General features: G+C 42.3%; 1 pseudogene; it reads right to left on the reverse strand.

The window, feature by feature from the left end:
• Positions 1–5696: 5696 nt before the first annotated feature.
• On the reverse strand, positions 5697–6617 carry LOC103551664 (BRISC and BRCA1-A complex member 1 pseudogene; annotated as a pseudogene).
• Positions 6618–12420: the final 5803 nt, after the last annotated feature.

Here is a 12420-nt window from a genome sequence, read left to right on the forward strand (position 1 = left end):
AGGCCTAACTTAGTTCTGTATTTTGGGTTGACCCTAAGAAGCCTAAGAAGTGAAGGTTCTGGGCACCCCATGACATTGCACCTTGGCTGGCAGCCCTAAGGTCATCAGCCCAGTCTTGCTGGACACGGTGGTGATGCACTGGACCTAGCACAGGGCCTCGCATAGCACAGCTGCTCAATGTTTAATGTGAAAAACCGGAACTCGGCACTTTTCCACCTCCTCCCAGGGAAGATGGAAATAGCGATAATCATTTAGAACTAAAGAAATCTGTTATGGGACGGGTTGGCCAGGCAGCAAGGTGCTGAGTGATAAGGCAGAGGATTTTGGATTTGTGCCTTGAAACTGTTTTGTTGGAAAAGTTGGAAAGCTAATCCTGCCCCTGTGTGGCCCCTAATATTTTTGATGGATTGGTATCTCCAACACATATTCAGCTTCTGGAAGATTAAGTCTCTAACCTTGAACGTGGCTTTTGAAAGGCCTTGGAATCCGGTTTCTTCTGACTCATTCAGATACGATGCAGTTTGTATTGGCCTGCTGTGAGAGGAAAAGTAAATCCCTGGGCTAGAGGTGGGAGGGGGCATGAGGGCGGTTGTGCAGGATTAGTAGTTGTCCTATTATTCTCAGGAGCCCAGTACTTCTTAACTGATGAAAGCAAAGAGGGCCTGTAAGATCTTGTATCCCCCGCTCCCTGCTCTCCCTCTTGCCTCACATTCTGGAAATAGCTCCTGCCTTTTGTGGATCAGATCCTGTTACTCTTTGGATCCAGTTGCTAGCAACTGGCATGGTGTCCTCCTCTCAAAAGAAGCCCCTTCTCCATTCCTCCTGAATATCAGGGGAGAGGTCAAGGAAAAGGGAATTGGGCCAAAAGCGTAGATTCTTGTTCTTTGGTCAAATGATGACATAAGGCCAAGGGCCTTGTTCTCTGAATCTGTTTAACAGAAAGTAGCAAGAGAGCTTTTAAAAACATGAGGGGGTTGTGAGAATTGGGAAAATTTTGCTTGACGTTTTAACATTACTTATTGTTCTATTAAATTGGCTATCCCATGATCTTGCAGGGTCAAATGGAATTTCTCCTATGAATTTTCAGGAAAAGTTCTAATTATAATCAGTGGTCTCCAGAGAGCCTTACAGGTGAAGTAAACCACACCTGAGAGGATATTCTAAGTAAAATTTAAGAACTTCAAGTTCTCACTGTTTCCTCCTCAAGGAAAATATGGGAAGGATAAGGGAAAGGGAGACAAAGGACCAGTAACCAGAACAAGGGGGTATTTTCAAGGGTTTCTCGTTGGAGCCAAACTCCATTAAATATCAGCTTCGTTTCTACTGCAAACTCTGAGTTCAAAGAAGCTCCGTACAAGATTTTTCTCTCCTTCATAACCCTTGAACGACATTTTAGCCCACATGAAGCTTCTGTGTTTATGATGGCATCCAATCTAAGACTGTCAATTTGGGAAGACCTTTGTACCTTGTTGCTGATTTAGGCAACACTGAGGATTAGTGATGTGTTGGGTGGAGTGTTTGAAAGGAGATTAAGCTGTGGCAGAGCTAATTGCTGCGTCAATTCAAATTGATGAGGGATGGGCCAGCTATGAGGGAGAAGTAAAAGTCTTGCCTTCTTTGCCCTCAGGCAACTCCTTTTGAAAAGTAAACAAAATGGCGCCCTGCCTTAGAATGGTGACTGCATTTGGAAATCCATAGAAGAGTCTTTGACCTTATGGCAAATACAGCTGCAGCTATAAGGTGATATATGCTAATTAGAATACACAGCTACTCTCTTGAGGATCCTTTGGTTGCCTGGAAGGCCAAGCTGAAGAGGTAGCATGGGGGCACTCTTGACTGATGTGACGAAAACAAGGTCTTCCTCAATCACAAACAAACACGTGGATACTGAGATTAGTTTGGTGGTTACCGGAGGAGATGTGGAAATGGAGGAAGGCGAAAGGGGTGACTGGGCACACGTGTGTGGTGATGGATGGCAATTAGTCTTTGGGTGGTGAACATAATGTAGTCTACAGAGAAATCAAAATATAATGATGTACGCCTGAAATTTATATAATGTTATAAACCAATGTTACCTCAATAAAAAAAAAATACTAAAGTTAAATGGCAAAAAGAAGCAAGATTTTCCTTTTCTATGTTGGAATGTTTCCAGACCAGCATTCCACTCTGCATCTTGGTGCTGAATGCAACTCCACTATATTAAGAGGCGTCAGCTGTGAGAAATAAAAGATCGTGTTTGTAACAACAGCTAGGACATGAAGAGCATATCTCAGAAGGCATTCTTTATGATTGTTTTTGCACCATAATTAGAGCCAGCTGCTCTTTTGTACAAGTCATCAATGAGCTCCATGGCACTCTGGAGCATTTTTGCCATGGCCGTTCTTATTACCACAAGACGTCATATTCCCCGTCAGGTACATCCTGGGAATACCTGGTAGAAGGTAAGGGGAACGGAGCTTCTGCTCTTCTGTTCATGGATTCCCTATATTGGTCTTCTGTGTTGTAAATAGCACGGTTATGAGAAGCTGGTCCTTTCATTATTCCTATAGTTGTTCTGAATAAGGGATTTTCATACAAGTTTCCAATTTGGTTGGGTCAGAGGCACCTCTGAGAAGCCAATGGGACCCCCACATATAATCTGGTCCCACAGTGTGCCCTCTAAGACAGTGGTTCTCAAACTTTGCTGCATTTCATAGTCACCTGGGGAGTTTTTAAACATCTAGATGCCTAGTCTGCACCCCAGACCAGTTTCACAGTCCCTAGTATTTTTTTAAATGTCTTGGTGGTTACAGCACACAGGTAAGGTTGAGAACTTGCGCTCAAGAATACCCAGAAATTTAGTGTCGAGACTAATGACGAAGCTTTGCACCCTACATGGGTGACCATCAGGGCTAGAGAGGAATGCATTTTGAGACAAAGCAAGAGGCGTGTGGAGACCTTACAGCATGAATGTTGATGCCCCACAGACTGTGTAAGGTGCAGTGTGCCACCTCAGAGACTCTGTCTTTGCTTCAAAAATAGTGCAAACTCATCTCAGGACGTGGACCTTAGGTAACAGGCTGCCATGTCAATCTTGACTAAAGAACTACGCACACATTTTAAGCACAGGATCAGCCCAAATGACTGTGAATATTCTGTCCATTTGCTTCTCAGCTGTTCTTGAGCATGAATTTATGCTGTGAGCCATGGCCCAGTTTTTTCAACAAAATCTCCCTTTCATGATTGGATAAGTGGTTGATTTGAGTAGCACTAAGCACACACACACACATACATACACACACAGAGGAACAAAGGATCTTTAATTAGACGGCCAAAAAGATTATCACAAACAGCTCTGGGACCAATTCCATGCCTGACTCCCCCTCAATTACTACAAGTATATCCGAGGCCATTCTCCCTCACCTGGTGCAGGAAAGCAGAGTGAGAACTCACACCCCCGCCCACACAGCTATTTGCATTTGGGGCTTGGGTTTGTGGGCCGGCGGACCGGGGAATACAATCTCCCTCATATCTATTTTCCAATATTAAGGAAAAGCAGGAGCTGGGTTGCTCCCTTGGTAGAGGGTTGGGGAGCACAAGAAAGTGGCAGTGACAGATGCCTAGTTCTGCTATCTAGGGTGGTGGCTCTTGAAGAGACGGAGGTCAGCCTGTGGGGGTCAGATAGTGAGGGGTGAGAAGAGACATATGTGGAAGGTTCCTGGACATGTGTGGGGGTTCCTGCTCTCTACTAGGAGACAAAAGACCAGCAAAGTAAGGACTCCTTGTAGGACAAATGTATGGTCGCCTGGGGAACCTGGGAAACATTTGGGGCAGAGGAATTTCTAAAAAAGATGAGCTGGTAAAGCATTTAAGCATGGTCACTGCAGATTTGGAACAGTAAATAGGACTACTATTATATTCTCACAAACAACATTTAAAAATATTGAAACAGTAGAGAAAGGTGAAATAACAAAGTACACATTTTATGATCTCCCACTACCAAGAGAAAGCCCTGACAAACATCTTCCAGATAGTTCTCTACAAATGTGTGTTAGTGTGTGAATGTCATTTTAGCCATACATTTTCACAAACTTAGGGCCTAAGCGACATGCTGGGGTTGTTTTGTTTTGTTCTGTTTGGAAGGAAGATTGCCCCTGAGCTAACATCTGTTGCCAATCTTCCTTTTTTTACTTGAGGAAGACTGTCGCTGAGCTAACATCAGTGCCAAGCTTCCTCTATTTCATGTGGATGCCGTCACAGCGTGGCTTGACAAGCAGTGCTAGGTCTGTGCCGGTGCCTGTGAACCCCAGGCCGCTGAAGGGGAGGGCCCAAACTTCACCACTATGCCACGGGATGGGCCCAGATATGCTCTTTTGAAACCAATTTTTCTTTCAGTCAACAATTCATCCTGGACTTGCTCTATGTCAAGGAATTTACAGCCACATCATTTTCAATGTCTGTAGTACACTCCCTTGTATGTATTACCATAATTTGAGCAGTCTTTTGCTAAATTTTTTTTTAAGAAGATTAGCCCTGAGCTAACATCTGTCACCAATCCTCCTCTTATTTGCTGAGGAAGAGAGGCCCTGAGCTAACATTCATGCCCATTTTCCTCTACTTTATATGTGGGACACCTGCCACAGCATGGCTTGATGAGCAGTGCATAGGTCTGCACCCAGGATCTGAACCGGTGAACCTCAGGCTGCCACAGCGGAACATGCAAACTTAACCACTGTGCCACTGGGCCAGCCCCTTGACCAGCCTTTTGTTATAAATAAAGCTGCTACGAACTCTCTTGTACATGTCCTTTTGGACATGCACCTCATTTCTCTTGAGATGTACCTAGGAGGGGGATTACTGGGGCTATAAGTTGCTGGTCACCTGTTATCGGATCTTGAGGTTGCTCCTAATTTTCTGTTATTTTCAAGCAATTCTGCAATGATCCTTGTTCTGCTAGAATGTAAGTTTTGCAAGGGCAAGTACCTTTTCTGTTTGCTCCATAAATGAATTTCAAATGCCTATGTTGCTATTTTCAGCACATATTTGTTGAAAGAACTGAATAAACATGCATTTTTTTCACATCTGTAGGAATACAGTGAATTCTTGACTCAAACTTTTCCCTCCTCTGCCCATGTCTGCAAATGGCCGTCAGAGTGCCATGAGTATTGATTTGGGGGTTATAAATAAATTTTAGTGAGTAGGCAAATTTTCAAATATTCACAAATAGTGAGGATTCACGAATAATGAGGATCAACTCTATTTCATGGGACGTATTCCTAGAATTGGACTCGTTGGAGAATAGAGTATTGCACACTTTAAGTTTACTGATAGATACTGTCTAATTTCCATCACCTTTCATAAAAAGACATATTAACTTACTTTTCAGTCGATGGTATGTGAGAGTGCTCACCTTCCCACATTTCTGTCAACTCTAGGCCAAATCTGTTCTTGTTGTGGCAGACGTGGATAAGGGAGCCTCAGATTTCTATTTTGATGACAAAAATCACACAGGGAAGAACGAAAATTACAATTGACAAACTGGAGTAAAGTATGGGCTGGGAAACAGGGGCAAAGGGTGACCAGAGTCCCTGGAATGCTTCTTGGAATCTTAGGCTTCCTTCCAGAGTCCTCCAGGTGCCCCGGATGCCTCCTGGAAAAACCCTCACCAGGGGTTCCATTGAGTCCAGTTTGAGAACCAGCACTCTAGGCCAAGGGTTTCATTGTACAAGAAGGTGGAGATGTGCAGAGATGGTTCGTACAGTGGCCTCAACCTCAGTGGGCACATCCTCCTCCTCCAGCAGGCTGTAGGAGGCATGGCTCTCTCAGGGACCCTGTAGTGGGTAAGCCAATAGCTTACCCATGTGGTTGTACAGCTCAAGGGCTGGCAGGGCCAGCACCACCTCAAACTTGTAGCTGGTACCCTTGGTATCCAGACTATGCATGATGGCAAACCTGTCCTTTCAGCTCATTCCTCCTCCTCCCCCCGGTCAGCACTGTTGTGGATATATACAATGTTGAAGTAGCAAGAGAGCCCTGGAACATTTCTTCACTCACTGCAGGGAGACCTGGGGCTGGCACAGCAAACAGCTGTAGACAAGGATGGTGTGGACCACACTTGGCAGGGGATCGTCTACAAGTGCTTAGTGACTGGCAGCTCAGTCTTCTTCTGGATGAGGCTGAAGAGACCTTCTAGATTGAAGATGGAACAAAAGGCTATCTCCAGGTCTAGAGGCAGCTGCCGTGCTTGTGGGGGCTGGAGGTCAGGCCAGACAGCCAGGCTGTGTCCTCGTTCAGCACCACCAGCCTGAATTCGTGGCTTTTGTTCTTGTATTTTATCCTCATCTCCTGGGAGACGTTGAGCACGTTGATCTTGGTGCTGTTGAACGACTCCAGCTTTAGCAGCAACATTTCCTTCAACAGGTCCAGGCAGATGATCACCTTCTGGACAGTTGGCCGTTGGCATCTGCACCTGGACCTCAGGGACAAGCAGGGACTCCTGCCAGGGATTGGAGCCAGCTCCTGGAGGGCTCGGAGTCCTCATCAGCACTGGCTGCCTCATCCTCTGCCTTACTGTGGCTGCCCAGCCTGGCCTGGGCCTCCAGTGCCTGGTCCTCAGCCCCCTCAGTGTTGGAGCACATGCACGAGGCACCTCCTCTCCTTCCCCTCTCCTCTTCCTCCTCCTCTTTGCAGCTGGAAGTGGTGCAGTGTGGCCATGACACCCCAAATATTTAACTTCTGTATTCGCAGTGCCTGGCACGGTGCCCAGCATGTTGTCAGCACTGAATCAATGATGGTTAGTTGGTTGATTGAGTGAATGAGTGAATGAATGAATATTTCACCTCAGGCTCTTTACTCCTCTCCCATTTAGTTGTAGATTTTCTAGATTTCTCTGAATCTAATCTTGACACTAGCCTCTGGATGGACTCTCTGGGTATTCCTACCCTGACCTTTCATGAGTCCAAACAGCAGTGGGAAAGCAAAGGTTCTGAAAAGCAACGATGACTCAGGGGCCCGGCTTTTTCTCCACAAAGGCCAAGAGCTACTAGCAGAAAATGCAGTTACCTTTACAAATCTGATCAGCAATTGGTTTTTCAATTCAGTAAATTATGAAGCATTTTTTAAACCAAAGAAAATACTAATTAACACCAAAGAAGATTAAGCATGCACTCAAGTTTTCCACTAACTTTAATGAATTAGTTGGGTTGCCGGAACATTACTCACCACTGGAAGAATAAAGGACAGATATGTGCTCCGCAGTCTGCTGAGCATGCTAATGAGGGCTTCACCTCATTTGCAGGGAAAATGTTCTTCAGTGAGCATGCACAACGGAGATAATGAATCTATGCCCAATTTTACTTCCAGTTTTATTAATAGATTATTCTACAGACTAATGCAATTATGAATTAGCTATGCAACAGCACACAATGGAATTCATGAACAAATTTGGTTAAATGCTTTCCTTGATTACACTGTGTGTATAACATCTTTAAAGCAGGGATTGGATTCTTAATTCACACCATCAATTAATATTTGCACACATTGTATTAATCAGTTTCCTTGGCCAGGAGAAGTCCCAGTTGTTTATCGGTAGTGATATATTAGCATTAGCTGGTATCTCTCATTACTAATCTGAAATTCGTAAGGAAAGGGAGAGAAAAGTTTCTTTAATTTGTGTTTTTAAATATCAAAACACTCTCTTATGTTTATAATATAGTAAAGGTAAAAAGCAGGTTCAAAATCACATGAATTATATAATGCCATTTTTATTCATCATCTAGAGGAGTCTGGAAGAAAATACCCTGAAATTTTGGCCATGGTTATGTCCAGGCAATAGTCTTCCTGATGACTTATTTATTTTCTTTTTGCTTTCCTGTATTTATGAATATTTGTCTCCAGAGAACATATATCATTTGAATAATGATATATAGCACCTTACATCTATACATACACTAAAAAATACTGAAAACTTGAAAGCATTATATAGTTTCTAGGAGTCCTGATATTCAATAAATCCCAGTGTAAATGCACTATAAAAATCTGTCACATTTCAGAGTGGAATGCTGACTGTGATAAATGAAATTATGTTACAAACGTATGACACCCCATTGAAGGGGGAAGAGAAAAAGGAGCTGATCTATGTAACTTCTGAACATGGTGCTTTGGATACTGTAAGACTAAAGATGGAAGGAACTCTACATAAACACCTTACTCTGATTGGTAAATTTGTTTTTTACAGGGCTATAGGTTGAACAAATAAGTAAATACATGTCAGAGGAAGAAGTTACAAATACGCAAGAGGGAAAGGCTAGAATGTCCTCTATGGTGTTGGATTAGAGTAGGGGACATTGGTATGAAATTATGTTTAGTATATATATTTGTATATACATATATGTTTTATTTATTTTAATATATACACACCATTTTGATCTAAACACATGTAGACAGCTAGATACAGAAATAAATGTAGGTATGTGTGCATACATGGGCTAGTATACACACGTGTATTTTCTTGCTCAGTCGGCTGACAGGGCCTAGAAGTAATGATATCCAGCAGCGATGAACACAACAAATGTCCAGATCTTGGTTTCTAAATGCTGTTCTCCAATAAAAATAACCAGGGCTGCTTGGAGAAAGGGCTGGGACAGGCAAAATGAGCTTGAAGTATCTTTTCCAGAAATTAAGATGTTCTCCCCTAGAAAAGGTATTGAGCATGTCAAAAAGACATAGGAGCCAACCTATAATAGCTCCTGTTGTCCAAAGCTGAAATAATTTGAGCAAGAAAATAAATAATGATAATATTGGGTTATAACCCAAGGAATAAACTAAATATCCCTGAGTACATATTGATATAAACAAATGAGTGAATAAATAAATAAATGGAGGAGAAGGGACAGATATCTACACAGAAGAATTCCGATTAATAAATGCCAGAGACCTCCAGAAGGTGGAATTTAATTCTTCTTCCCTTGAGTGTGGGCTGGACTTAGTAGTGATTTGCTTCCAATGAATAGAGTGTGGAAAGGGGAAGACAGTACATTGCAGTGACAAAACCTGCACACAGCACCTTAACCAAGTGATCAAAGTTAAGATCACCATGATAGGTCAAGTTCATATCATCCCCTCCCTAATATAGTGAGATGAGAAGGGTGCTTCCCCTCTCTGGTTTTCTTCCCCAAAACTCAGTTCCCCAGTCTCATCATGAGAGAGCTTGTCAGGCAAACCTAAATTAAGGAACGTTCTACAAAACACCTGACCAGTCCTCTTCAACACTGTTGAAGGTTATGAAAATCAGGGAAAGGCTGAGAAACTCTCTTGAATTGGAAGAGACTAGGGAGAAAGAGCAGCTAAATGCAGCAAGACATCCTGAATTAGATCTTGGAACAGAAAAAGACATTTAGTGTAAAAACTGGAAAAATTGGAATAAAGTTTGTAGCTGGGTTAATATTCTGTACCAACTCATTTCTTATTTTTGATAAATGTATCATGGCTACGTAAGATGTTAACACCGGAAGAAGGTGGGTGAAGGATACGCTGTCACTTTCTATATTCTTTTTGCAAGTTTTCTGTATATCTAGAACTATTTCAAAATTTAAAAAAAAATTTCAAATCTATTCTAGTCTTTTATAGAACTGGTATTCTAATTATTTCTGCTGTTCAAAGAAAGGGTGTGTTAATCGCTATCTTGTGGTTCACTAATTAGCAGCAATAAGTGAAGAATCAGTCTGCCTGGGTTTGAATCCCTCTTATTATATGTGACCTCAGACAAGTCATTTAAGTTCTCAGTGCCTCAGTTTCTTCATCTGTAAAATGGGAATAATAATGTATCATAGGGCTTATGTGAGTATTAAAAAAGATAATACACAAAGAACGCTTTGTATTTGATACACGTTAAATAAGAATAGCAGTAATCTTCTAAAGTGTTCCTGAAATAACCTGAAAAACTCAGTTTTTCCCCCAAATTCTTTTAGTTATGAGTCAGAAAGTGGGCCAAAAAGTCAGAAGGGAAGTGAATCTGTCTATGATTATTACGTCCCAGTGGGTATCAGAAGGAGAACTAATTTAAATAAAGCAAAAATTCATTTCAGCCTTTTTCTACTTAGTAATCTAAGATAATTTTTCTCTTGAATGTTAACAAAAAATTTCCTAAGTTGCTCTGTTCTTTCTATTTTTTTGTTCTATATTTTTTCTGGGTCAGAAGGGCCAAATACCAGAAAGTCACCTGTGAGAAGCCTTGCCAAGTTGGATATAAGAAATACTCAGGACTTATTATGAGTAAATAATTATGTTTTTCCAATATTCCTAGTATTGTGAAACTCTGGAGTGTTCCTGCAAGGCTAATGACATCACCCTTAGATGCTTTATCTTTGGGCCCCATTAGTCACAATCATTACTAAGCAGAGCTGAGATTCCTCTTTTAAAAAACGGATTTGCTGATATGTGATTGAAAGAAACACTTCTGGAGAAATCCTGACTTTTGTATCTCATTGGCAACAAAAGGAGAGAGGTTTCAGCGAACCTTAACTGAGGACAATGGTTCTCTGACTTTAGCCTGCGTCAGAGTTGTCTTGTGAAAGCACAGATTGCCAGGCCTACCCTCAGACTTGAAAATTCAGTCGGTCTGGGGTGAGACCTGAGAATTGCATTTCTAATAAGCTCCCAGATGCTGCTGCTGCTGCTGCCAGTCTGACCACACTTTGGGAACCACCGGTTTAAAAGAACTGATGTGTTTTAGGACTTATTTTACCTAATGTGGGAATATGGCTAAAACCAAGAGGTGAAAAAGTGATGAATTCAGCTCCCTGGTGAGCCCCAAGCATGGAATCAACTGTCGCTGTTTTCTCCAGTGCTCTCAACAGAGACACGACTTTTTATTTTACCTCGAGGCTTCCTGTGCAAAAGATGTTGTTTGGCTGCTTATCCACTGGAGTAGAACTGGCTTTCTCAAATGTTTTCTTTGCGAACAGGCATGCCATGAGGTATGTCTCTAGTTCAGCGGTTCTCAAATTTTATTGTGGGTAAGAATCACTTGGCAAGCTTATTTAAAAGCACATTTCTAGGCCCCACCCAAGAGACTTTGATTTATTAGATGATAATAATAGCAAACATTTCTTATACATTCACTATATGCCAGCGCTATTATAAGCACTTACTTGCATGAACTCATTTAATCCTCACAACAACCATATGAGGTAGTGACTATAGTCATTCTCATTATACAGATGAGGAAACTGAAGCTCAGAATGGTTAGTAACTAGTTAGCTAGTTATTAACTAGTTAGTGGTGGGACCTGGATGTACATCCAGGCAGTTGGCTCCAAAGCCTTTTACCCACCATAACTCTACCGTCTCTTGTCTAGGGTGAGGCTCCTTAGCCAGAGTTCCCCCAAATGTGAGTTCCCTGAAATAAAGACGTAGATGAAGGCAGTTTATTGGAGTGATGGTCCCAGAAGCACAAACAAGGGATCAAGAAAGCAAGGCAGGGAAGGTGTACATTAACGAACAGGTTGTTACCATGGGCAACCAGGGCTCGGTCCTGCTGGGGACCCTCTAAGGAACCATGAAGAACAAGCCCTAGAATTGCTCTACCTAAAACAGGAGAAACCGGGGTATTTGTTCCGACTCCTTTCCGTTATTGGTTGAGAGTTGTCTTGCTAGGCATGAATTCCTTGGCACTTACAAACTCTTCAAAGCCGGAGAAGGCAGCATAGTGGAGATTAGAGACTAATACAGGGGACCATCCATCAGAGCTGCAGGCAAACTCTGACATGAGTCATAGGGATTTCAAAGAGAGCATCAGTAGGAATCTGCATTTTAATAGGAACCTACATTTTAATACGCCATTTGCGTGTAGTCCAGGGAATACACTTTAAGAAACATTTTTCAAATTTGAGCATGACCTAGGGCTGTCCCGATGTGGTGGCTCAGGCCAGGACAATAGGGTTCTAAATGATATGAAACTGGATGATTTCCATCCCCAGCCCCTAAATCTATAAGAAGTGAGCCAAATCAGACCAACAATTCACTAAGAGCCGCGCTTGAGTCTTGTCTTCTGTCCTAGAGTGACACATTGCACAACCAACCAAGGACAGCTGGATCTAAAAGATCACAAGAAGGTTAAAGTTCTCTGGAGAGGGGAGAAGTTTCTGTGTCATATTTCCCTCACTATCCAAGTTTTGCACTTCAGATCTATTTAAAATTCATCACTGACTCTCTCACCCCGCCATTGATAAAATCAAATAGAACTCAGAACCCAAATCATGGGGAGGATAGAAGATGAAACTTAAGAGATGTCTAAAAGTAATAGATTTAACTCGGCTGCCATGGCACTTACTAAGTCTTGGTGAAACAGCACAACACTAAAAGGGTAGTGAGAAAGAGCTAGAACTATCAGAGCTGAAAGGAAGACCTAGGAAAGCTTCCACATCAGGGGCTGCAAACTCGG

The sequence above is a fragment of the Equus przewalskii genome, chromosome 15 (genome assembly GCF_037783145.1).
Source record: "Equus przewalskii isolate Varuska chromosome 15, EquPr2, whole genome shotgun sequence".
Taxonomy (NCBI): domain Eukaryota; kingdom Metazoa; phylum Chordata; class Mammalia; order Perissodactyla; family Equidae; genus Equus; species Equus przewalskii.